The sequence below is a fragment of the Anomaloglossus baeobatrachus genome, unplaced genomic scaffold (genome assembly GCF_048569485.1).
Source record: "Anomaloglossus baeobatrachus isolate aAnoBae1 unplaced genomic scaffold, aAnoBae1.hap1 Scaffold_4068, whole genome shotgun sequence".
Taxonomy (NCBI): Eukaryota; Metazoa; Chordata; class Amphibia; order Anura; family Aromobatidae; genus Anomaloglossus; species Anomaloglossus baeobatrachus.
In genome coordinates, this window is record NW_027443404.1 from 1 (window position 1) to 21,728 (window position 21,728).

At 47.1% G+C, this 21,728-nt stretch overlaps 13 non-coding genes and 1 pseudogene across 13 annotated transcripts; all 14 read left to right on the forward strand.

Annotated features, from left to right (window-relative positions):
- The first annotated feature begins 742 nt into the window (after positions 1-742).
- On the forward strand, positions 743-933 carry LOC142277258 (U2 spliceosomal RNA). The gene has a single exon (XR_012740446.1). It is a non-coding gene; the product is annotated as a U2 spliceosomal RNA (small nuclear RNA).
- Positions 934-2,320: 1,387 nt separating this feature from the next.
- LOC142277270 (U2 spliceosomal RNA) lies at positions 2,321-2,511 on the forward strand. Its single transcript, XR_012740457.1, has one exon. It is a non-coding gene; the product is annotated as a U2 spliceosomal RNA (small nuclear RNA).
- Positions 2,512-3,898: 1,387 nt separating this feature from the next.
- On the forward strand, positions 3,899-4,025 carry LOC142277287 (U2 spliceosomal RNA; annotated as a pseudogene).
- A 642-nt stretch (positions 4,026-4,667) lies between these two features.
- Positions 4,668-4,863, forward strand: LOC142277283 (U2 spliceosomal RNA). The gene has a single exon (XR_012740469.1). It is a non-coding gene; the product is annotated as a U2 spliceosomal RNA (small nuclear RNA).
- Positions 4,864-6,455: 1,592 nt separating this feature from the next.
- LOC142277286 (U2 spliceosomal RNA) lies at positions 6,456-6,640 on the forward strand. Its single transcript, XR_012740471.1, has one exon. It is a non-coding gene; the product is annotated as a U2 spliceosomal RNA (small nuclear RNA).
- A 1,387-nt stretch (positions 6,641-8,027) lies between these two features.
- Positions 8,028-8,218, forward strand: LOC142277282 (U2 spliceosomal RNA). The gene has a single exon (XR_012740468.1). It is a non-coding gene; the product is annotated as a U2 spliceosomal RNA (small nuclear RNA).
- Positions 8,219-9,605: 1,387 nt separating this feature from the next.
- On the forward strand, positions 9,606-9,796 carry LOC142277289 (U2 spliceosomal RNA). The gene has a single exon (XR_012740472.1). It is a non-coding gene; the product is annotated as a U2 spliceosomal RNA (small nuclear RNA).
- A 1,387-nt stretch (positions 9,797-11,183) lies between these two features.
- Positions 11,184-11,374, forward strand: LOC142277290 (U2 spliceosomal RNA). The gene has a single exon (XR_012740473.1). It is a non-coding gene; the product is annotated as a U2 spliceosomal RNA (small nuclear RNA).
- Positions 11,375-13,559: 2,185 nt separating this feature from the next.
- On the forward strand, positions 13,560-13,755 carry LOC142277281 (U2 spliceosomal RNA). Its single transcript, XR_012740467.1, has one exon. It is a non-coding gene; the product is annotated as a U2 spliceosomal RNA (small nuclear RNA).
- Positions 13,756-15,142: 1,387 nt separating this feature from the next.
- On the forward strand, positions 15,143-15,333 carry LOC142277259 (U2 spliceosomal RNA). Its single transcript, XR_012740447.1, has one exon. It is a non-coding gene; the product is annotated as a U2 spliceosomal RNA (small nuclear RNA).
- A 1,387-nt stretch (positions 15,334-16,720) lies between these two features.
- LOC142277260 (U2 spliceosomal RNA) lies at positions 16,721-16,911 on the forward strand. Its single transcript, XR_012740448.1, has one exon. It is a non-coding gene; the product is annotated as a U2 spliceosomal RNA (small nuclear RNA).
- Positions 16,912-18,299: 1,388 nt separating this feature from the next.
- Positions 18,300-18,490, forward strand: LOC142277261 (U2 spliceosomal RNA). Its single transcript, XR_012740449.1, has one exon. It is a non-coding gene; the product is annotated as a U2 spliceosomal RNA (small nuclear RNA).
- A 1,387-nt stretch (positions 18,491-19,877) lies between these two features.
- On the forward strand, positions 19,878-20,068 carry LOC142277263 (U2 spliceosomal RNA). Its single transcript, XR_012740450.1, has one exon. It is a non-coding gene; the product is annotated as a U2 spliceosomal RNA (small nuclear RNA).
- A 1,387-nt stretch (positions 20,069-21,455) lies between these two features.
- Positions 21,456-21,646, forward strand: LOC142277264 (U2 spliceosomal RNA). Its single transcript, XR_012740451.1, has one exon. It is a non-coding gene; the product is annotated as a U2 spliceosomal RNA (small nuclear RNA).
- Positions 21,647-21,728: the final 82 nt, after the last annotated feature.

A 21,728-nucleotide genomic window follows, 5' to 3' on the forward strand; every position in this document is an offset into this window, starting at 1 on the left:
ACTTTCAATAAGTACACTTAAACGGCTAATTGGGAATAGAAAAACTGTAAAAAGCCCTCTGAGAAAGCCCCCCTCTAACCTTTGATAGTAAGCTTTTCTGTAGTCTGCCTGTTGATGTATTTTCCGTTTGAACTGTGCACAACATGAAGAGACGGAACACTGGCGGCTTGTCACAATGCCCCCCGATGACATCACAATAGCGCTGCTGCCTAGAAAACAAGCTGCGCAGAAGAAGTTGTTCTTTGGGTGGGAGGGTGGGCTAGTGGAAGGAGGGGGCAATCTCTTTTTTTCCCGGGTGGTAGGGGGATGACAGGAGAAGGGAAGCGGGTGGTGAGAAAGGTACAGAGGGCAGGGTTTGGGGGCTGGGAAGGAAAGGGAAAAGATTAGGGTTTGGGGATGATGAAAGGGCTTTCTACGGGTAAGGATGGCAAAGGGTGGCAGTGACGGAAAGTCAGGCAACCTGTCCTGTCCGTCTTTTTGTATCGTGAATTGGAAAGACTGCAAGGGGGAGGGGAGTTGCTTGCGCCCTAAAGGAGGAGTTATTCAGATTCATTGCAGTGGGCGGCGGCTGCAAAACGCACCATTCTTCTTGTTTTGGCTCTGCAAAGCAGCCTTTTCAAGGGTTGGCTTGGGTGACAAAATGTCTTGTGTAGGCGTGGGTTTGTCTCCCTCTCGCTCTCTCTCCCTAAGATGTGTCCGGCATAGGCCAGGGTGCCACTCGAGGCCCAAACCAATTCTGGTTATCGCTTCTCGGCCTTTTGGCTAAGATCAAGTGTAGTATCTGTTCTTATCAGTTTAATATCTGATACGTCCCCTATCTGGGGACCATATATTAAATGGATTTTTAGAACAGGGAGATGGAAAAAGAGCTTGCTCTGTCCACTCCACGCATTGACCTGGTATTGCAGTACCTCCAGGAACGGTGCACCCCTTCTTAACCCAGTTTCCAAAAGCAGAACTCAATTCACCTGATTCATATTAGCCCGATTTAATGAATTGGAAGAAAGCATACGTCTTCATATGCACCTCAATTTGGCCCATTCACTTTTCACACTTCCTCCTTTTGTTTTTTATCTTTCACACTTTTGACTTTCTTTATTCATCCAAATAGCAAACTCATCACCACTCAACCTGACCAACTCGGCTATGTCCCCGTGCTGCAGTTCTCTGTCTTATCTAGATCATTTGCAATTGAATGGAATAGATCCCTTTTGGACAAAGTGGATTCACCTGCTGCTGCAGTGACCACAGGTGTGATAACATCTAGAATTGGCATCTGGTGCGATCTCTCCGCTTCCACTCCAAAGAAAGTTACCTGTTTATTCCTATCATGCATTGGTTTTTGGGGTTTTCTTTGAGTAATGATGATCTCTTTAGTAGTCTGTTGGCGCCCTCTCCTGGAGGAATAGTTTGCTTGCTCTTGGACATTCTAAAAGAGAGGTCATGATAGACATTGAGCTTCTGAGCTCAATTGGGGACAGTCATGGGTGATGAATGTTTGCAACCTACTGCGAAGCCTCATACCGCAATATAAGGAACGTCAAATACTAAGAAAGGGCGGCCTATGAAAGAATTACTACTTTCAATAAGTACACTTAAACGGCTAATTGGGAATAGAAAAACTGTAAAAAGCCCTCTGAGAAAGCCCCCCTCTAACCTTTGATAGTAAGCTTTTCTGTAGTCTGCCTGTTGATGTATTTTCCGTTTGAACTGTGCACAACATGAAGAGACGGAACACTGGCGGCTTGTCACAATGCCCCCCGATGACATCACAATAGCGCTGCTGCCTAGAAAACAAGCTGCGCAGAAGAAGTTGTTCTTTGGGTGGGAGGGTGGGCTAGTGGAAGGAGGGGGCAATCTCTTTTTTTCCCGGGTGGTAGGGGGATGACAGGAGAAGGGAAGCGGGTGGTGAGAAAGGTACAGAGGGCAGGGTTTGGGGGCTGGGAAGGAAAGGGAAAAGATTAGGGTTTGGGGATGATGAAAGGGCTTTCTACGGGTAAGGATGGCAAAGGGTGGCAGTGACGGAAAGTCAGGCAACCTGTCCTGTCCGTCTTTTTGTATCGTGAATTGGAAAGACTGCAAGGGGGAGGGGAGTTGCTTGCGCCCTAAAGGAGGAGTTATTCAGATTCATTGCAGTGGGCGGCGGCTGCAAAACGCACCATTCTTCTTGTTTTGGCTCTGCAAAGCAGCCTTTTCAAGGGTTGGCTTGGGTGACAAAATGTCTTGTGTAGGCGTGGGTTTGTCTCCCTCTCGCTCTCTCTCCCTAAGATGTGTCCGGCATAGGCCAGGGTGCCACTCGAGGCCCAAACCAATTCTGGTTATCGCTTCTCGGCCTTTTGGCTAAGATCAAGTGTAGTATCTGTTCTTATCAGTTTAATATCTGATACGTCCCCTATCTGGGGACCATATATTAAATGGATTTTTAGAACAGGGAGATGGAAAAAGAGCTTGCTCTGTCCACTCCACGCATTGACCTGGTATTGCAGTACCTCCAGGAACGGTGCACCCCTTCTTAACCCAGTTTCCAAAAGCAGAACTCAATTCACCTGATTCATATTAGCCCGATTTAATGAATTGGAAGAAAGCATACGTCTTCATATGCACCTCAATTTGGCCCATTCACTTTTCACACTTCCTCCTTTTGTTTTTTATCTTTCACACTTTTGACTTTCTTTATTCATCCAAATAGCAAACTCATCACCACTCAACCTGACCAACTCGGCTATGTCCCCGTGCTGCAGTTCTCTGTCTTATCTAGATCATTTGCAATTGAATGGAATAGATCCCTTTTGGACAAAGTGGATTCACCTGCTGCTGCAGTGACCACAGGTGTGATAACATCTAGAATTGGCATCTGGTGCGATCTCTCCGCTTCCACTCCAAAGAAAGTTACCTGTTTATTCCTATCATGCATTGGTTTTTGGGGTTTTCTTTGAGTAATGATGATCTCTTTAGTAGTCTGTTGGCGCCCTCTCCTGGAGGAATAGTTTGCTTGCTCTTGGACATTCTAAAAGAGAGGTCATGATAGACATTGAGCTTCTGAGCTCAATTGGGGACAGTCATGGGTGATGAATGTTTGCAACCTACTGCGAAGCCTCATACCGCAATATAAGGAACGTCAAATACTAAGAAAGGGCGGCCTATGAAAGAATTACTACTTTCAATAAGTACACTTAAACGGCTAATTGGGAATAGAAAAACTGTAAAAAGCCCTCTGAGAAAGCCCCCCTCTAACCTTTGATAGTAAGCTTTTCTGTAGTCTGCCTGTTGATGTATTTTCCGTTTGAACTGTGCACAACATGAAGAGACGGAACACTGGCGGCTTGTCACAATGCCCCCCGATGACATCACAATAGCGCTGCTGCCTAGAAAACAAGCTGCGCAGAAGAAGTTGTTCTTTGGGTGGGAGGGTGGGCTAGTGGAAGGAGGGGGCAATCTCTTTTTTTCCCGGGTGGTAGGGGGATGACAGGAGAAGGGAAGCGGGTGGTGAGAAAGGTACAGAGGGCAGGGTTTGGGGGCTGGGAAGGAAAGGGAAAAGATTAGGGTTTGGGGATGATGAAAGGGCTTTCTACGGGTAAGGATGGCAAAGGGTGGCAGTGACGGAAAGTCAGGCAACCTGTCCTGTCCGTCTTTTTGTATCGTGAATTGGAAAGACTGCAAGGGGGAGGGGAGTTGCTTGCGCCCTAAAGGAGGAGTTATTCAGATTCATTGCAGTGGGCGGCGGCTGCAAAACGCACCATTCTTCTTGTTTTGGCTCTGCAAAGCAGCCTTTTCAAGGGTTGGCTTGGGTGACAAAATGTCTTGTGTAGGCGTGGGTTTGTCTCCCTCTCGCTCTCTCTCCCTAAGATGTGTCCGGCATAGGCCAGGGTGCCACTCGAGGCCCAAACCAATTCTGGTTATCGCTTCTCGGCCTTTTGGCTAAGATCAAGTGTAGTATCTGTGAGGCTCGGCAGATGCAATGCACACTGGAAGGTTGCGCTTGCTAGTACTCTTAATGTATAGTATATTCATCTAGAGGAAAACATGGCCCTACCAGGATCGAGGCTATTAGACTGAGTAAGTGTGGGGGCTATGGTGCAATGTGCCCCAGGACTGACGACCCTGGAGTGAGTCTGAGCTTGCTGGCTTGGGACCCCGGCGAGCCTTGGGCTCTGTAGCACACCGTACCTTGCCCTTTCATACTTTCTGAGCATATTGCTCTATCCCGGCCTTCTGGCTAGGAAGGAAAATTTTTATAATCATGGTCGGAGGTCCGTTCAGCTTTGGGCTGAGAAACCAACACCCGGTTGGAGGTCCGGGTCAGCTTCGGCTGAGAAACCAACACCCGGTTGGAGGTCCGGGTCAGCTTCGGCTGAGAAACCAACACCCGGTTGGAGGTCCGGTTAGCCTTGGGCTGAGAAACCAACACCGGTTGACGGTCCGGGCAGTTTCGGCTGCGAAACCAACAACTAGTAGCTCTCTACTCCACTTGGGTAAGATGCCTGGGTGGACGCTGGGAGCAACGACAAGGCTCAACCAGGCTTCGGCTTGGGGGAGCACCGAAGATCCCTGACCCTTGCTGTGGCCTTCTGGCTCGGAGGGACGGGGTTGATTTTTGGGGACCCTCTCCTCACGGAGGGGTCCACACGAATCCTAGCCTTTGCACTGTTTTTGGTGTGACTTCGGTCATGCATTTTTTGCGGTGCTTTGGAAAGCTTCATTAAATCAAAATCTGTTCTTATCAGTTTAATATCTGATACGTCCCCTATCTGGGGACCATATATTAAATGGATTTTTAGAACAGGGAGATGGAAAAAGAGCTTGCTCTGTCCACTCCACGCATTGACCTGGTATTGCAGTACCTCCAGGAACGGTGCACCCCTTCTTAACCCAGTTTCCAAAAGCAGAACTCAATTCACCTGATTCATATTAGCCCGATTTAATGAATTGGAAGAAAGCATACGTCTTCATATGCACCTCAATTTGGCCCATTCACTTTTCACACTTCCTCCTTTTGTTTTTTATCTTTCACACTTTTGACTTTCTTTATTCATCCAAATAGCAAACTCATCACCACTCAACCTGACCAACTCGGCTATGTCCCCGTGCTGCAGTTCTCTGTCTTATCTAGATCATTTGCAATTGAATGGAATAGATCCCTTTTGGACAAAGTGGATTCACCTGCTGCTGCAGTGACCACAGGTGTGATAACATCTAGAATTGGCATCTGGTGCGATCTCTCCGCTTCCACTCCAAAGAAAGTTACCTGTTTATTCCTATCATGCATTGGTTTTTGGGGTTTTCTTTGAGTAATGATGATCTCTTTAGTAGTCTGTTGGCGCCCTCTCCTGGAGGAATAGTTTGCTTGCTCTTGGACATTCTAAAAGAGAGGTCATGATAGACATTGAGCTTCTGAGCTCAATTGGGGACAGTCATGGGTGATGAATGTTTGCAACCTACTGCGAAGCCTCATACCGCAATATAAGGAACGTCAAATACTAAGAAAGGGCGGCCTATGAAAGAATTACTACTTTCAATAAGTACACTTAAACGGCTAATTGGGAATAGAAAAACTGTAAAAAGCCCTCTGAGAAAGCCCCCCTCTAACCTTTGATAGTAAGCTTTTCTGTAGTCTGCCTGTTGATGTATTTTCCGTTTGAACTGTGCACAACATGAAGAGACGGAACACTGGCGGCTTGTCACAATGCCCCCCGATGACATCACAATAGCGCTGCTGCCTAGAAAACAAGCTGCGCAGAAGAAGTTGTTCTTTGGGTGGGAGGGTGGGCTAGTGGAAGGAGGGGGCAATCTCTTTTTTTCCCGGGTGGTAGGGGGATGACAGGAGAAGGGAAGCGGGTGGTGAGAAAGGTACAGAGGGCAGGGTTTGGGGGCTGGGAAGGAAAGGGAAAAGATTAGGGTTTGGGGATGATGAAAGGGCTTTCTACGGGTAAGGATGGCAAAGGGTGGCAGTGACGGAAAGTCAGGCAACCTGTCCTGTCCGTCTTTTTGTATCGTGAATTGGAAAGACTGCAAGGGGGAGGGGAGTTGCTTGCGCCCTAAAGGAGGAGTTATTCAGATTCATTGCAGTGGGCGGCGGCTGCAAAACGCACCATTCTTCTTGTTTTGGCTCTGCAAAGCAGCCTTTTCAAGGGTTGGCTTGGGTGACAAAATGTCTTGTGTAGGCGTGGGTTTGTCTCCCTCTCGCTCTCTCTCCCTAAGATGTGTCCGGCATAGGCCAGGGTGCCACTCGAGGCCCAAACCAATTCTGGTTATCGCTTCTCGGCCTTTTGGCTAAGATCAAGTGTAGTCCCTTCGTTGGGTTTGCCTTGGTCTTGGCTGGGAGGGGCCCGGGCTTGCACAACCGCCGGCCTCGGGGATTGTTGCGCCTTTTGGTGCTTACGTCCCCTTATGGCTGGTGGTTCCTGGGCTCGGGAGGCGATCACCTGCGGCACTGCGCTTTTGTGTGGTGGCCGATGACCGTTTTCTGAAATTTGCGGATGAAATCTCATCTGTTCTTATCAGTTTAATATCTGATACGTCCCCTATCTGGGGACCATATATTAAATGGATTTTTAGAACAGGGAGATGGAAAAAGAGCTTGCTCTGTCCACTCCACGCATTGACCTGGTATTGCAGTACCTCCAGGAACGGTGCACCCCTTCTTAACCCAGTTTCCAAAAGCAGAACTCAATTCACCTGATTCATATTAGCCCGATTTAATGAATTGGAAGAAAGCATACGTCTTCATATGCACCTCAATTTGGCCCATTCACTTTTCACACTTCCTCCTTTTGTTTTTTATCTTTCACACTTTTGACTTTCTTTATTCATCCAAATAGCAAACTCATCACCACTCAACCTGACCAACTCGGCTATGTCCCCGTGCTGCAGTTCTCTGTCTTATCTAGATCATTTGCAATTGAATGGAATAGATCCCTTTTGGACAAAGTGGATTCACCTGCTGCTGCAGTGACCACAGGTGTGATAACATCTAGAATTGGCATCTGGTGCGATCTCTCCGCTTCCACTCCAAAGAAAGTTACCTGTTTATTCCTATCATGCATTGGTTTTTGGGGTTTTCTTTGAGTAATGATGATCTCTTTAGTAGTCTGTTGGCGCCCTCTCCTGGAGGAATAGTTTGCTTGCTCTTGGACATTCTAAAAGAGAGGTCATGATAGACATTGAGCTTCTGAGCTCAATTGGGGACAGTCATGGGTGATGAATGTTTGCAACCTACTGCGAAGCCTCATACCGCAATATAAGGAACGTCAAATACTAAGAAAGGGCGGCCTATGAAAGAATTACTACTTTCAATAAGTACACTTAAACGGCTAATTGGGAATAGAAAAACTGTAAAAAGCCCTCTGAGAAAGCCCCCCTCTAACCTTTGATAGTAAGCTTTTCTGTAGTCTGCCTGTTGATGTATTTTCCGTTTGAACTGTGCACAACATGAAGAGACGGAACACTGGCGGCTTGTCACAATGCCCCCCGATGACATCACAATAGCGCTGCTGCCTAGAAAACAAGCTGCGCAGAAGAAGTTGTTCTTTGGGTGGGAGGGTGGGCTAGTGGAAGGAGGGGGCAATCTCTTTTTTTCCCGGGTGGTAGGGGGATGACAGGAGAAGGGAAGCGGGTGGTGAGAAAGGTACAGAGGGCAGGGTTTGGGGGCTGGGAAGGAAAGGGAAAAGATTAGGGTTTGGGGATGATGAAAGGGCTTTCTACGGGTAAGGATGGCAAAGGGTGGCAGTGACGGAAAGTCAGGCAACCTGTCCTGTCCGTCTTTTTGTATCGTGAATTGGAAAGACTGCAAGGGGGAGGGGAGTTGCTTGCGCCCTAAAGGAGGAGTTATTCAGATTCATTGCAGTGGGCGGCGGCTGCAAAACGCACCATTCTTCTTGTTTTGGCTCTGCAAAGCAGCCTTTTCAAGGGTTGGCTTGGGTGACAAAATGTCTTGTGTAGGCGTGGGTTTGTCTCCCTCTCGCTCTCTCTCCCTAAGATGTGTCCGGCATAGGCCAGGGTGCCACTCGAGGCCCAAACCAATTCTGGTTATCGCTTCTCGGCCTTTTGGCTAAGATCAAGTGTAGTATCTGTTCTTATCAGTTTAATATCTGATACGTCCCCTATCTGGGGACCATATATTAAATGGATTTTTAGAACAGGGAGATGGAAAAAGAGCTTGCTCTGTCCACTCCACGCATTGACCTGGTATTGCAGTACCTCCAGGAACGGTGCACCCCTTCTTAACCCAGTTTCCAAAAGCAGAACTCAATTCACCTGATTCATATTAGCCCGATTTAATGAATTGGAAGAAAGCATACGTCTTCATATGCACCTCAATTTGGCCCATTCACTTTTCACACTTCCTCCTTTTGTTTTTTATCTTTCACACTTTTGACTTTCTTTATTCATCCAAATAGCAAACTCATCACCACTCAACCTGACCAACTCGGCTATGTCCCCGTGCTGCAGTTCTCTGTCTTATCTAGATCATTTGCAATTGAATGGAATAGATCCCTTTTGGACAAAGTGGATTCACCTGCTGCTGCAGTGACCACAGGTGTGATAACATCTAGAATTGGCATCTGGTGCGATCTCTCCGCTTCCACTCCAAAGAAAGTTACCTGTTTATTCCTATCATGCATTGGTTTTTGGGGTTTTCTTTGAGTAATGATGATCTCTTTAGTAGTCTGTTGGCGCCCTCTCCTGGAGGAATAGTTTGCTTGCTCTTGGACATTCTAAAAGAGAGGTCATGATAGACATTGAGCTTCTGAGCTCAATTGGGGACAGTCATGGGTGATGAATGTTTGCAACCTACTGCGAAGCCTCATACCGCAATATAAGGAACGTCAAATACTAAGAAAGGGCGGCCTATGAAAGAATTACTACTTTCAATAAGTACACTTAAACGGCTAATTGGGAATAGAAAAACTGTAAAAAGCCCTCTGAGAAAGCCCCCCTCTAACCTTTGATAGTAAGCTTTTCTGTAGTCTGCCTGTTGATGTATTTTCCGTTTGAACTGTGCACAACATGAAGAGACGGAACACTGGCGGCTTGTCACAATGCCCCCCGATGACATCACAATAGCGCTGCTGCCTAGAAAACAAGCTGCGCAGAAGAAGTTGTTCTTTGGGTGGGAGGGTGGGCTAGTGGAAGGAGGGGGCAATCTCTTTTTTTCCCGGGTGGTAGGGGGATGACAGGAGAAGGGAAGCGGGTGGTGAGAAAGGTACAGAGGGCAGGGTTTGGGGGCTGGGAAGGAAAGGGAAAAGATTAGGGTTTGGGGATGATGAAAGGGCTTTCTACGGGTAAGGATGGCAAAGGGTGGCAGTGACGGAAAGTCAGGCAACCTGTCCTGTCCGTCTTTTTGTATCGTGAATTGGAAAGACTGCAAGGGGGAGGGGAGTTGCTTGCGCCCTAAAGGAGGAGTTATTCAGATTCATTGCAGTGGGCGGCGGCTGCAAAACGCACCATTCTTCTTGTTTTGGCTCTGCAAAGCAGCCTTTTCAAGGGTTGGCTTGGGTGACAAAATGTCTTGTGTAGGCGTGGGTTTGTCTCCCTCTCGCTCTCTCTCCCTAAGATGTGTCCGGCATAGGCCAGGGTGCCACTCGAGGCCCAAACCAATTCTGGTTATCGCTTCTCGGCCTTTTGGCTAAGATCAAGTGTAGTATCTGTTCTTATCAGTTTAATATCTGATACGTCCCCTATCTGGGGACCATATATTAAATGGATTTTTAGAACAGGGAGATGGAAAAAGAGCTTGCTCTGTCCACTCCACGCATTGACCTGGTATTGCAGTACCTCCAGGAACGGTGCACCCCTTCTTAACCCAGTTTCCAAAAGCAGAACTCAATTCACCTGATTCATATTAGCCCGATTTAATGAATTGGAAGAAAGCATACGTCTTCATATGCACCTCAATTTGGCCCATTCACTTTTCACACTTCCTCCTTTTGTTTTTTATCTTTCACACTTTTGACTTTCTTTATTCATCCAAATAGCAAACTCATCACCACTCAACCTGACCAACTCGGCTATGTCCCCGTGCTGCAGTTCTCTGTCTTATCTAGATCATTTGCAATTGAATGGAATAGATCCCTTTTGGACAAAGTGGATTCACCTGCTGCTGCAGTGACCACAGGTGTGATAACATCTAGAATTGGCATCTGGTGCGATCTCTCCGCTTCCACTCCAAAGAAAGTTACCTGTTTATTCCTATCATGCATTGGTTTTTGGGGTTTTCTTTGAGTAATGATGATCTCTTTAGTAGTCTGTTGGCGCCCTCTCCTGGAGGAATAGTTTGCTTGCTCTTGGACATTCTAAAAGAGAGGTCATGATAGACATTGAGCTTCTGAGCTCAATTGGGGACAGTCATGGGTGATGAATGTTTGCAACCTACTGCGAAGCCTCATACCGCAATATAAGGAACGTCAAATACTAAGAAAGGGCGGCCTATGAAAGAATTACTACTTTCAATAAGTACACTTAAACGGCTAATTGGGAATAGAAAAACTGTAAAAAGCCCTCTGAGAAAGCCCCCCTCTAACCTTTGATAGTAAGCTTTTCTGTAGTCTGCCTGTTGATGTATTTTCCGTTTGAACTGTGCACAACATGAAGAGACGGAACACTGGCGGCTTGTCACAATGCCCCCCGATGACATCACAATAGCGCTGCTGCCTAGAAAACAAGCTGCGCAGAAGAAGTTGTTCTTTGGGTGGGAGGGTGGGCTAGTGGAAGGAGGGGGCAATCTCTTTTTTTCCCGGGTGGTAGGGGGATGACAGGAGAAGGGAAGCGGGTGGTGAGAAAGGTACAGAGGGCAGGGTTTGGGGGCTGGGAAGGAAAGGGAAAAGATTAGGGTTTGGGGATGATGAAAGGGCTTTCTACGGGTAAGGATGGCAAAGGGTGGCAGTGACGGAAAGTCAGGCAACCTGTCCTGTCCGTCTTTTTGTATCGTGAATTGGAAAGACTGCAAGGGGGAGGGGAGTTGCTTGCGCCCTAAAGGAGGAGTTATTCAGATTCATTGCAGTGGGCGGCGGCTGCAAAACGCACCATTCTTCTTGTTTTGGCTCTGCAAAGCAGCCTTTTCAAGGGTTGGCTTGGGTGACAAAATGTCTTGTGTAGGCGTGGGTTTGTCTCCCTCTCGCTCTCTCTCCCTAAGATGTGTCCGGCATAGGCCAGGGTGCCACTCGAGGCCCAAACCAATTCTGGTTATCGCTTCTCGGCCTTTTGGCTAAGATCAAGTGTAGTATCTGTTCTTATCAGTTTAATATCTGATACGTCCCCTATCTGGGGACCATATATTAAATGGATTTTTAGAACAGGGAGATGGAAAAAGAGCTTGCTCTGTCCACTCCACGCATTGACCTGGTATTGCAGTACCTCCAGGAACGGTGCACCCCTTCTTAACCCAGTTTCCAAAAGCAGAACTCAATTCACCTGATTCATATTAGCCCGATTTAATGAATTGGAAGAAAGCATACGTCTTCATATGCACCTCAATTTGGCCCATTCACTTTTCACACTTCCTCCTTTTGTTTTTTATCTTTCACACTTTTGACTTTCTTTATTCATCCAAATAGCAAACTCATCACCACTCAACCTGACCAACTCGGCTATGTCCCCGTGCTGCAGTTCTCTGTCTTATCTAGATCATTTGCAATTGAATGGAATAGATCCCTTTTGGACAAAGTGGATTCACCTGCTGCTGCAGTGACCACAGGTGTGATAACATCTAGAATTGGCATCTGGTGCGATCTCTCCGCTTCCACTCCAAAGAAAGTTACCTGTTTATTCCTATCATGCATTGGTTTTTGGGGTTTTCTTTGAGTAATGATGATCTCTTTAGTAGTCTGTTGGCGCCCTCTCCTGGAGGAATAGTTTGCTTGCTCTTGGACATTCTAAAAGAGAGGTCATGATAGACATTGAGCTTCTGAGCTCAATTGGGGACAGTCATGGGTGATGAATGTTTGCAACCTACTGCGAAGCCTCATACCGCAATATAAGGAACGTCAAATACTAAGAAAGGGCGGCCTATGAAAGAATTACTACTTTCAATAAGTACACTTAAACGGCTAATTGGGAATAGAAAAACTGTAAAAAGCCCTCTGAGAAAGCCCCCCTCTAACCTTTGATAGTAAGCTTTTCTGTAGTCTGCCTGTTGATGTATTTTCCGTTTGAACTGTGCACAACATGAAGAGACGGAACACTGGCGGCTTGTCACAATGCCCCCCGATGACATCACAATAGCGCTGCTGCCTAGAAAACAAGCTGCGCAGAAGAAGTTGTTCTTTGGGTGGGAGGGTGGGCTAGTGGAAGGAGGGGGCAATCTCTTTTTTTCCCGGGTGGTAGGGGGATGACAGGAGAAGGGAAGCGGGTGGTGAGAAAGGTACAGAGGGCAGGGTTTGGGGGCTGGGAAGGAAAGGGAAAAGATTAGGGTTTGGGGATGATGAAAGGGCTTTCTACGGGTAAGGATGGCAAAGGGTGGCAGTGACGGAAAGTCAGGCAACCTGTCCTGTCCGTCTTTTTGTATCGTGAATTGGAAAGACTGCAAGGGGGAGGGGAGTTGCTTGCGCCCTAAAGGAGGAGTTATTCAGATTCATTGCAGTGGGCGGCGGCTGCAAAACGCACCATTCTTCTTGTTTTGGCTCTGCAAAGCAGCCTTTTCAAGGGTTGGCTTGGGTGACAAAATGTCTTGTGTAGGCGTGGGTTTGTCTCCCTCTCGCTCTCTCTCCCTAAGATGTGTCCGGCATAGGCCAGGGTGCCACTCGAGGCCCAAACCAATTCTGGTTATCGCTTCTCGGCCTTTTGGCTAAGATCAAGTGTAGTGTTGTTCGAAGAGGTGGTTTAAGCTCCAGGCCACCTTAGTACAATGATACAATGCACACTGGAAGGTTGCGCTTGCTAGTACTCTGGGTGGATAGTATATTCATCTAGAGGAAAACATGGCCCTACCAGGATCGAGGCTATTAGACTGAGTAAGGGTGGGGGGCTATGGTACAACGTGCCCCAGGACTGACGACCCTGGAGTGAGTCTGAGCTTGCTGGCTTGGGACCCCGGCAAGCCTTGGGCTCTGTAGCACACCGTACCTTGCCTTTTCATACTTTTTGAGCATATTACCCTATCCCGGCCTTCTGGCTAGGAAGGGAAATTTTTACAATCCCGGTCGGAGGTCTGGTCAGCTTTGGGCTGAGAAACTAACACCCGGTTGGAGGTCTGGGTCAGCTTCGGCTGAGAAACCAACACCCGGTTGGAGGTCTGGGTCAGCTTCGGCTGAGAAACCAACACCCGGTTGGAGGTCCGGTTAGCCTTGGGCTGAGAAACCAACACCGGTTGACGGTCGGGGCAGTTTCGGCTGCGAAACCAACAACTAGTAGCTCTCTACTCCACTTGGGTAAGATGCCTGGGTGGACGCTGGGAGCAACGACAAGGCTCAACCAGGCTTCGGCTTGGGGGAGCACCGAAGATCCCTGACCCTTGCTGTGGCCTTCTGGCTCGGAGGGACGGGGTTGATTTTTGGGGACCCTCTCCTCACGGTGGGGTCCACACGAATCCTAGCCTTTGCACTGTTTTTGGTGTGACTTCGGTCATGCATTTTTTGTGGTGCTTTGGAAAGCTTCATTAAATCAAAATCTGTTCTTATCAGTTTAATATCTGATACGTCCCCTATCTGGGGACCATATATTAAATGGATTTTTAGAACAGGGAGATGGAAAAAGAGCTTGCTCTGTCCACTCCACGCATTGACCTGGTATTGCAGTACCTCCAGGAACGGTGCACCCCTTCTTAACCCAGTTTCCAAAAGCAGAACTCAATTCACCTGATTCATATTAGCCCGATTTAATGAATTGGAAGAAAGCATACGTCTTCATATGCACCTCAATTTGGCCCATTCACTTTTCACACTTCCTCCTTTTGTTTTTTATCTTTCACACTTTTGACTTTCTTTATTCATCCAAATAGCAAACTCATCACCACTCAACCTGACCAACTCGGCTATGTCCCCGTGCTGCAGTTCTCTGTCTTATCTAGATCATTTGCAATTGAATGGAATAGATCCCTTTTGGACAAAGTGGATTCACCTGCTGCTGCAGTGACCACAGGTGTGATAACATCTAGAATTGGCATCTGGTGCGATCTCTCCGCTTCCACTCCAAAGAAAGTTACCTGTTTATTCCTATCATGCATTGGTTTTTGGGGTTTTCTTTGAGTAATGATGATCTCTTTAGTAGTCTGTTGGCGCCCTCTCCTGGAGGAATAGTTTGCTTGCTCTTGGACATTCTAAAAGAGAGGTCATGATAGACATTGAGCTTCTGAGCTCAATTGGGGACAGTCATGGGTGATGAATGTTTGCAACCTACTGCGAAGCCTCATACCGCAATATAAGGAACGTCAAATACTAAGAAAGGGCGGCCTATGAAAGAATTACTACTTTCAATAAGTACACTTAAACGGCTAATTGGGAATAGAAAAACTGTAAAAAGCCCTCTGAGAAAGCCCCCCTCTAACCTTTGATAGTAAGCTTTTCTGTAGTCTGCCTGTTGATGTATTTTCCGTTTGAACTGTGCACAACATGAAGAGACGGAACACTGGCGGCTTGTCACAATGCCCCCCGATGACATCACAATAGCGCTGCTGCCTAGAAAACAAGCTGCGCAGAAGAAGTTGTTCTTTGGGTGGGAGGGTGGGCTAGTGGAAGGAGGGGGCAATCTCTTTTTTTCCCGGGTGGTAGGGGGATGACAGGAGAAGGGAAGCGGGTGGTGAGAAAGGTACAGAGGGCAGGGTTTGGGGGCTGGGAAGGAAAGGGAAAAGATTAGGGTTTGGGGATGATGAAAGGGCTTTCTACGGGTAAGGATGGCAAAGGGTGGCAGTGACGGAAAGTCAGGCAACCTGTCCTGTCCGTCTTTTTGTATCGTGAATTGGAAAGACTGCAAGGGGGAGGGGAGTTGCTTGCGCCCTAAAGGAGGAGTTATTCAGATTCATTGCAGTGGGCGGCGGCTGCAAAACGCACCATTCTTCTTGTTTTGGCTCTGCAAAGCAGCCTTTTCAAGGGTTGGCTTGGGTGACAAAATGTCTTGTGTAGGCGTGGGTTTGTCTCCCTCTCGCTCTCTCTCCCTAAGATGTGTCCGGCATAGGCCAGGGTGCCACTCGAGGCCCAAACCAATTCTGGTTATCGCTTCTCGGCCTTTTGGCTAAGATCAAGTGTAGTATCTGTTCTTATCAGTTTAATATCTGATACGTCCCCTATCTGGGGACCATATATTAAATGGATTTTTAGAACAGGGAGATGGAAAAAGAGCTTGCTCTGTCCACTCCACGCATTGACCTGGTATTGCAGTACCTCCAGGAACGGTGCACCCCTTCTTAACCCAGTTTCCAAAAGCAGAACTCAATTCACCTGATTCATATTAGCCCGATTTAATGAATTGGAAGAAAGCATACGTCTTCATATGCACCTCAATTTGGCCCATTCACTTTTCACACTTCCTCCTTTTGTTTTTTATCTTTCACACTTTTGACTTTCTTTATTCATCCAAATAGCAAACTCATCACCACTCAACCTGACCAACTCGGCTATGTCCCCGTGCTGCAGTTCTCTGTCTTATCTAGATCATTTGCAATTGAATGGAATAGATCCCTTTTGGACAAAGTGGATTCACCTGCTGCTGCAGTGACCACAGGTGTGATAACATCTAGAATTGGCATCTGGTGCGATCTCTCCGCTTCCACTCCAAAGAAAGTTACCTGTTTATTCCTATCATGCATTGGTTTTTGGGGTTTTCTTTGAGTAATGATGATCTCTTTAGTAGTCTGTTGGCGCCCTCTCCTGGAGGAATAGTTTGCTTGCTCTTGGACATTCTAAAAGAGAGGTCATGATAGACATTGAGCTTCTGAGCTCAATTGGGGACAGTCATGGGTGATGAATGTTTGCAACCTACTGCGAAGCCTCATACCGCAATATAAGGAACGTCAAATACTAAGAAAGGGCGGCCTATGAAAGAATTACTACTTTCAATAAGTACACTTAAACGGCTAATTGGGAATAGAAAAACTGTAAAAAGCCCTCTGAGAAAGCCCCCCTCTAACCTTTGATAGTAAGCTTTTCTGTAGTCTGCCTGTTGATGTATTTTCCGTTTGAACTGTGCACAACATGAAGAGACGGAACACTGGCGGCTTGTCACAATGCCCCCCGATGACATCACAATAGCGCTGCTGCCTAGAAAACAAGCTGCGCAGAAGAAGTTGTTCTTTGGGTGGGAGGGTGGGCTAGTGGAAGGAGGGGGCAATCTCTTTTTTTCCCGGGTGGTAGGGGGATGACAGGAGAAGGGAAGCGGGTGGTGAGAAAGGTACAGAGGGCAGGGTTTGGGGGCTGGGAAGGAAAGGGAAAAGATTAGGGTTTGGGGATGATGAAAGGGCTTTCTACGGGTAAGGATGGCAAAGGGTGGCAGTGACGGAAAGTCAGGCAACCTGTCCTGTCCGTCTTTTTGTATCGTGAATTGGAAAGACTGCAAGGGGGAGGGGAGTTGCTTGCGCCCTAAAGGAGGAGTTATTCAGATTCATTGCAGTGGGCGGCGGCTGCAAAACGCACCATTCTTCTTGTTTTGGCTCTGCAAAGCAGCCTTTTCAAGGGTTGGCTTGGGTGACAAAATGTCTTGTGTAGGCGTGGGTTTGTCTCCCTCTCGCTCTCTCTCCCTAAGATGTGTCCGGCATAGGCCAGGGTGCCACTCGAGGCCCAAACCAATTCTGGTTATCGCTTCTCGGCCTTTTGGCTAAGATCAAGTGTAGTATCTGTTCTTATCAGTTTAATATCTGATACGTCCCCTATCTGGGGACCATATATTAAATGGATTTTTAGAACAGGGAGATGGAAAAAGAGCTTGCTCTGTCCACTCCACGCATTGACCTGGTATTGCAGTACCTCCAGGAACGGTGCACCCCTTCTTAACCCAGTTTCCAAAAGCAGAACTCAATTCACCTGATTCATATTAGCCCGATTTAATGAATTGGAAGAAAGCATACGTCTTCATATGCACCTCAATTTGGCCCATTCACTTTTCACACTTCCTCCTTTTGTTTTTTATCTTTCACACTTTTGACTTTCTTTATTCATCCAAATAGCAAACTCATCACCACTCAACCTGACCAACTCGGCTATGTCCCCGTGCTGCAGTTCTCTGTCTTATCTAGATCATTTGCAATTGAATGGAATAGATCCCTTTTGGACAAAGTGGATTCACCTGCTGCTGCAGTGACCACAGGTGTGATAACATCTAGAATTGGCATCTGGTGCGATCTCTCCGCTTCCACTCCAAAGAAAGTTACCTGTTTATTCCTATCATGCATTGGTTTTTGGGGTTTTCTTTGAGTAATGATGATCTCTTTAGTAGTCTGTTGGCGCCCTCTCCTGGAGGAATAGTTTGCTTGCTCTTGGACATTCTAAAAGAGAGGTCATGATAGACATTGAGCTTCTGAGCTCAATTGGGGACAGTCATGGGTGATGAATGTTTGCAACCTACTGCGAAGCCTCATACCGCAATATAAGGAACGTCAAATACTAAGAAAGGGCGGCCTATGAAAGAATTACTACTTTCAATAAGTACACTTAAACGGCTAATTGGGAATAGAAAAACTGTAAAAAGCCCTCTGAGAAAGCCCCCCTCTAACCTTTGATAGTAAGCTTTTCTGTAGTCTGCCTGTTGATGTATTTTCCGTTTGAACTGTGCACAACATGAAGAGACGGAACACTGGCGGCTTGTCACAATGCCCCCCGATGACATCACAATAGCGCTGCTGCCTAGAAAACAAGCTGCGCAGAAGAAGTTGTTCTTTGGGTGGGAGGGTGGGCTAGTGGAAGGAGGGGGCAATCTCTTTTTTTCCCGGGTGGTAGGGGGATGACAGGAGAAGGGAAGCGGGTGGTGAGAAAGGTACAGAGGGCAGGGTTTGGGGGCTGGGAAGGAAAGGGAAAAGATTAGGGTTTGGGGATGATGAAAGGGCTTTCTACGGGTAAGGATGGCAAAGGGTGGCAGTGACGGAAAGTCAGGCAACCTGTCCTGTCCGTCTTTTTGTATCGTGAATTGGAAAGACTGCAAGGGGGAGGGGAGTTGCTTGCGCCCTAAAGGAGGAGTTATTCAGATTCATTGCAGTGGGCGGCGGCTGCAAAACGCACCATTCTTCTTGTTTTGGCTCTGCAAAGCAGCCTTTTCAAGGGTTGGCTTGGGTGACAAAATGTCTTGTGTAGGCGTGGGTTTGTCTCCCTCTCTCGTCTCTCTCCCTAAGATGTGTCCGGCATAGGCCAGGGTGCCACTCGAGGCCCAAACCAATTCTGGTTATCGCTTCTCGGCCTTTTGGCTAAGATCAAGTGTAGTATCTGTTCTTATCAGTTTAATATCTGATACGTCCCCTATCTGGGGACCATATATTAAATGGATTTTTAGAACAGGGAGATGGAAAAAGAGCTTGCTCTGTCCACTCCACGCATTGACCTGGTATTGCAGTACCTCCAGGAACGGTGCACCCCTTCTTAACCCAGTTTCCAAAAGCAGAACTCAATTCACCTGATTCATATTAGCCCGATTTAATGAATTGGAAGAAAGCATACGTCTTCATATGCACCTCAATTTGGCCCATTCACTTTTCACACTTCCTCCTTTTGTTTTTTATCTTTCACACTTTTGACTTTCTTTATTCATCCAAATAGCAAACTCATCACCACTCAACCTGACCAACTCGGCTATGTCCCCGTGCTGCAGTTCTCTGTCTTATCTAGATCATTTGCAATTGAATGGAATAGATCCCTTTTGGACAAAGTGGATTCACCTGCTGCTGCAGTGACCACAGGTGTGATAACATCTAGAATTGGCATCTGGTGCGATCTCTCCGCTTCCACTCCAAAGAAAGTTACCTGTTTATTCCTATCATGCATTGGTTTTTGGGGTTTTCTTTGAGTAATGATGATCTCTTTAGTAGTCTGTTGGCGCCCTCTCCTGGAGGAATAGTTTGCTTGCTCTTGGACATTCTAAAAGAGAGGTCATGATAGACATTGAGCTTCTGAGCTCAATTGGGGACAGTCATGGGTGATGAATGTTTGCAACCTACTGCGAAGCCTCATACCGCAATATAAGGAACGTCAAATACTAAGAAAGGGCGGCCTATGAAAGAATTACTACTTTCAATAAGTACACTTAAACGGCTAATTGGGAATAGAAAAACTGTAAAAAGCCCTCTGAGAAAGCCCCCCTCTAACCTTTGATAGTAAGCTTTTCTGTAGTCTGCCTGTTGATGTATTTTCCGTTTGAACTGTGCACAACATGAAGAGACGGAACACTGGCGGCTTGTCACAATGCCCCCCGATGACATCACAATAGCGCTGCTGCCTAGAAAACAAGCTGCGCAGAAGAAGTTGTTCTTTGGGTGGGAGGGTGGGCTAGTGGAAGGAGGGGGCAATCTCTTTTTTTCCCGGGTGGTAGGGGGATGACAGGAGAAGGGAAGCGGGTGGTGAGAAAGGTACAGAGGGCAGGGTTTGGGGGCTGGGAAGGAAAGGGAAAAGATTAGGGTTTGGGGATGATGAAAGGGCTTTCTACGGGTAAGGATGGCAAAGGGTGGCAGTGACGGAAAGTCAGGCAACCTGTCCTGTCCGTCTTTTTGTATCGTGAATTGGAAAGACTGCAAGGGGGAGGGGAGTTGCTTGCGCCCTAAAGGAGGAGTTATTCAGATTCATTGCAGTGGGCGGCGGCTGCAAAACGCACCATTCTTCTTGTTTTGGCTCTGCAAAGCAGCCTTTTCAAGGGTTGGCTTGGGTGACAAAATGTCTTGTGTAGGCGTGGGTTTGTCTCCCTCTCGCTCTCTCTCCCTAAGATGTGTCCGGCATAGGCCAGGGTGCCACTCGAGGCCCAAACCAATTCTGGTTATCGCTTCTCGGCCTTTTGGCTAAGATCAAGTGTAGTATCTGTTCTTATCAGTTTAATATCTGATACGTCCCCTATCTGGGGACCATATATTAAATGGATTTTTAGAACAGGGAGATGGAAAAAGAGCTTGCTCTGTCCACTCCACGCATTGACCTGGTATTGCAGTACCTCCAGGAACGGTGCACCCCTTCTTAACCCAGTTTCCAAAAGCAGAACTCAATTCACCTGATTCATATTAGCCCGATTTAATGAATTGGAAGAAAGCATACGTCTTCATATGCACCTCAATTTGGCCCATTCACTTTTCACACTTCCTCCTTTTGTTTTTTATCTTTCACACTTTTGACTTTCTTTATTCATCCAAATAGCAAACTCATCACCACTCAACCTGACCAACTCGGCTATGTCCCCGTGCTGCAGTTCTCTGTCTTATCTAGATCATTTGCAATTGAATGGAATAGATCCCTTTTGGACAAAGTGGATTCACCTGCTGCTGCAGTGACCACAGGTGTGATAACATCTAGAATTGGCATCTGGTGCGATCTCTCCGCTTCCACTCCAAAGAAAGTTACCTGTTTATTCCTATCATGCATTGGTTTTTGGGGTTTTCTTTGAGTAATGATGATCTCTTTAGTAGTCTGTTGGCGCCCTCTCCTGGAGGAATAGTTTGCTTGCTCTTGGACATTCTAAAAGAGAGGTCATGATAGACATTGAGCTTCTGAGCTCAATTGGGGACAGTCATGGGTGATGAATGTTTGCAACCTACTGCGAAGCCTCATACCGCAATATAAGGAACGTCAAATACTAAGAAAGGGCGGCCTATGAAAGAATTACTACTTTCAATAAGTACACTTAAACGGCTAATTGGGAATAGAAAAACTGTAAAAAGCCCTCTGAGAAAGCCCCCCTCTAACCTTTGATAGTAAGCTTTTCTGTAGTCTGCCTGTTGATGTATTTTCCGTTTGAACTGTGCACAACATGAAGAGACGGAACACTGGCGGCTTGTCACAATGCCCCCCGATGACATCACAATAGCGCTGCTGCCTAGAAAACAAGCTGCGCAGAAGAAGTTGTTCTTTGGGTGGGAGGGTGGGCTAGTGGAAGGAGGGGGCAATCTCTTTTTTTCCCGGGTGGTAGGGGGATGACAGGAGAAGGGAAGCGGGTGGTGAGAAAGGTACAGAGGGCAGGGTTTGGGGGCTGGGAAGGAAAGGGAAAAGATTAGGGTTTGGGGATGATGAAAGGGCTTTCTACGGGTAAGGATGGCAAAGGGTGGCAGTGACGGAAAGTCAGGCAACCTGTCCTGTCCGTCTTTTTGTATCGTGAATTGGAAAGACTGCAAGGGGGAGGGGAGTTGCTTGCGCCCTAAAGGAGGAGTTATTCAGATTCATTGCAGTGGGCGGCGGCTGCAAAACGCACCATTCTTCTTGTTTTGGCTCTGCAAAGCAGCCTTTTCAAGGGTTGGCTTGGGTGACAAAATGTCTTGTGTAGGCGTGGGTTTGTCTCCCTCTCGCTCTCTCTCCCTAAGATGTGTCCGGCATAGGCCAGGGTGCCACTCGAGGCCCAAACCAATTCTGGTTATCGCTTCTCGGCCTTTTGGCTAAGATCAAGTGTAGTATCTGTTCTTATCAGTTTAATATCTGATACGTCCCCTATCTGGGGACCATATATTAAATGGATTTTTAGAACAGGGAGATGGAAAAAGAGCTTGCTCTGTCCACTCCACGCATTGACCTGGTATTGCAGTACCTCCAGGAACGGTGCACCCCTTCTTAACCCAGTTTCCAAAAGCAGAACTCAATTCACCTGATTCATATTAGCCCGATTTAATGAATTGGAAGAAAGCATACGTC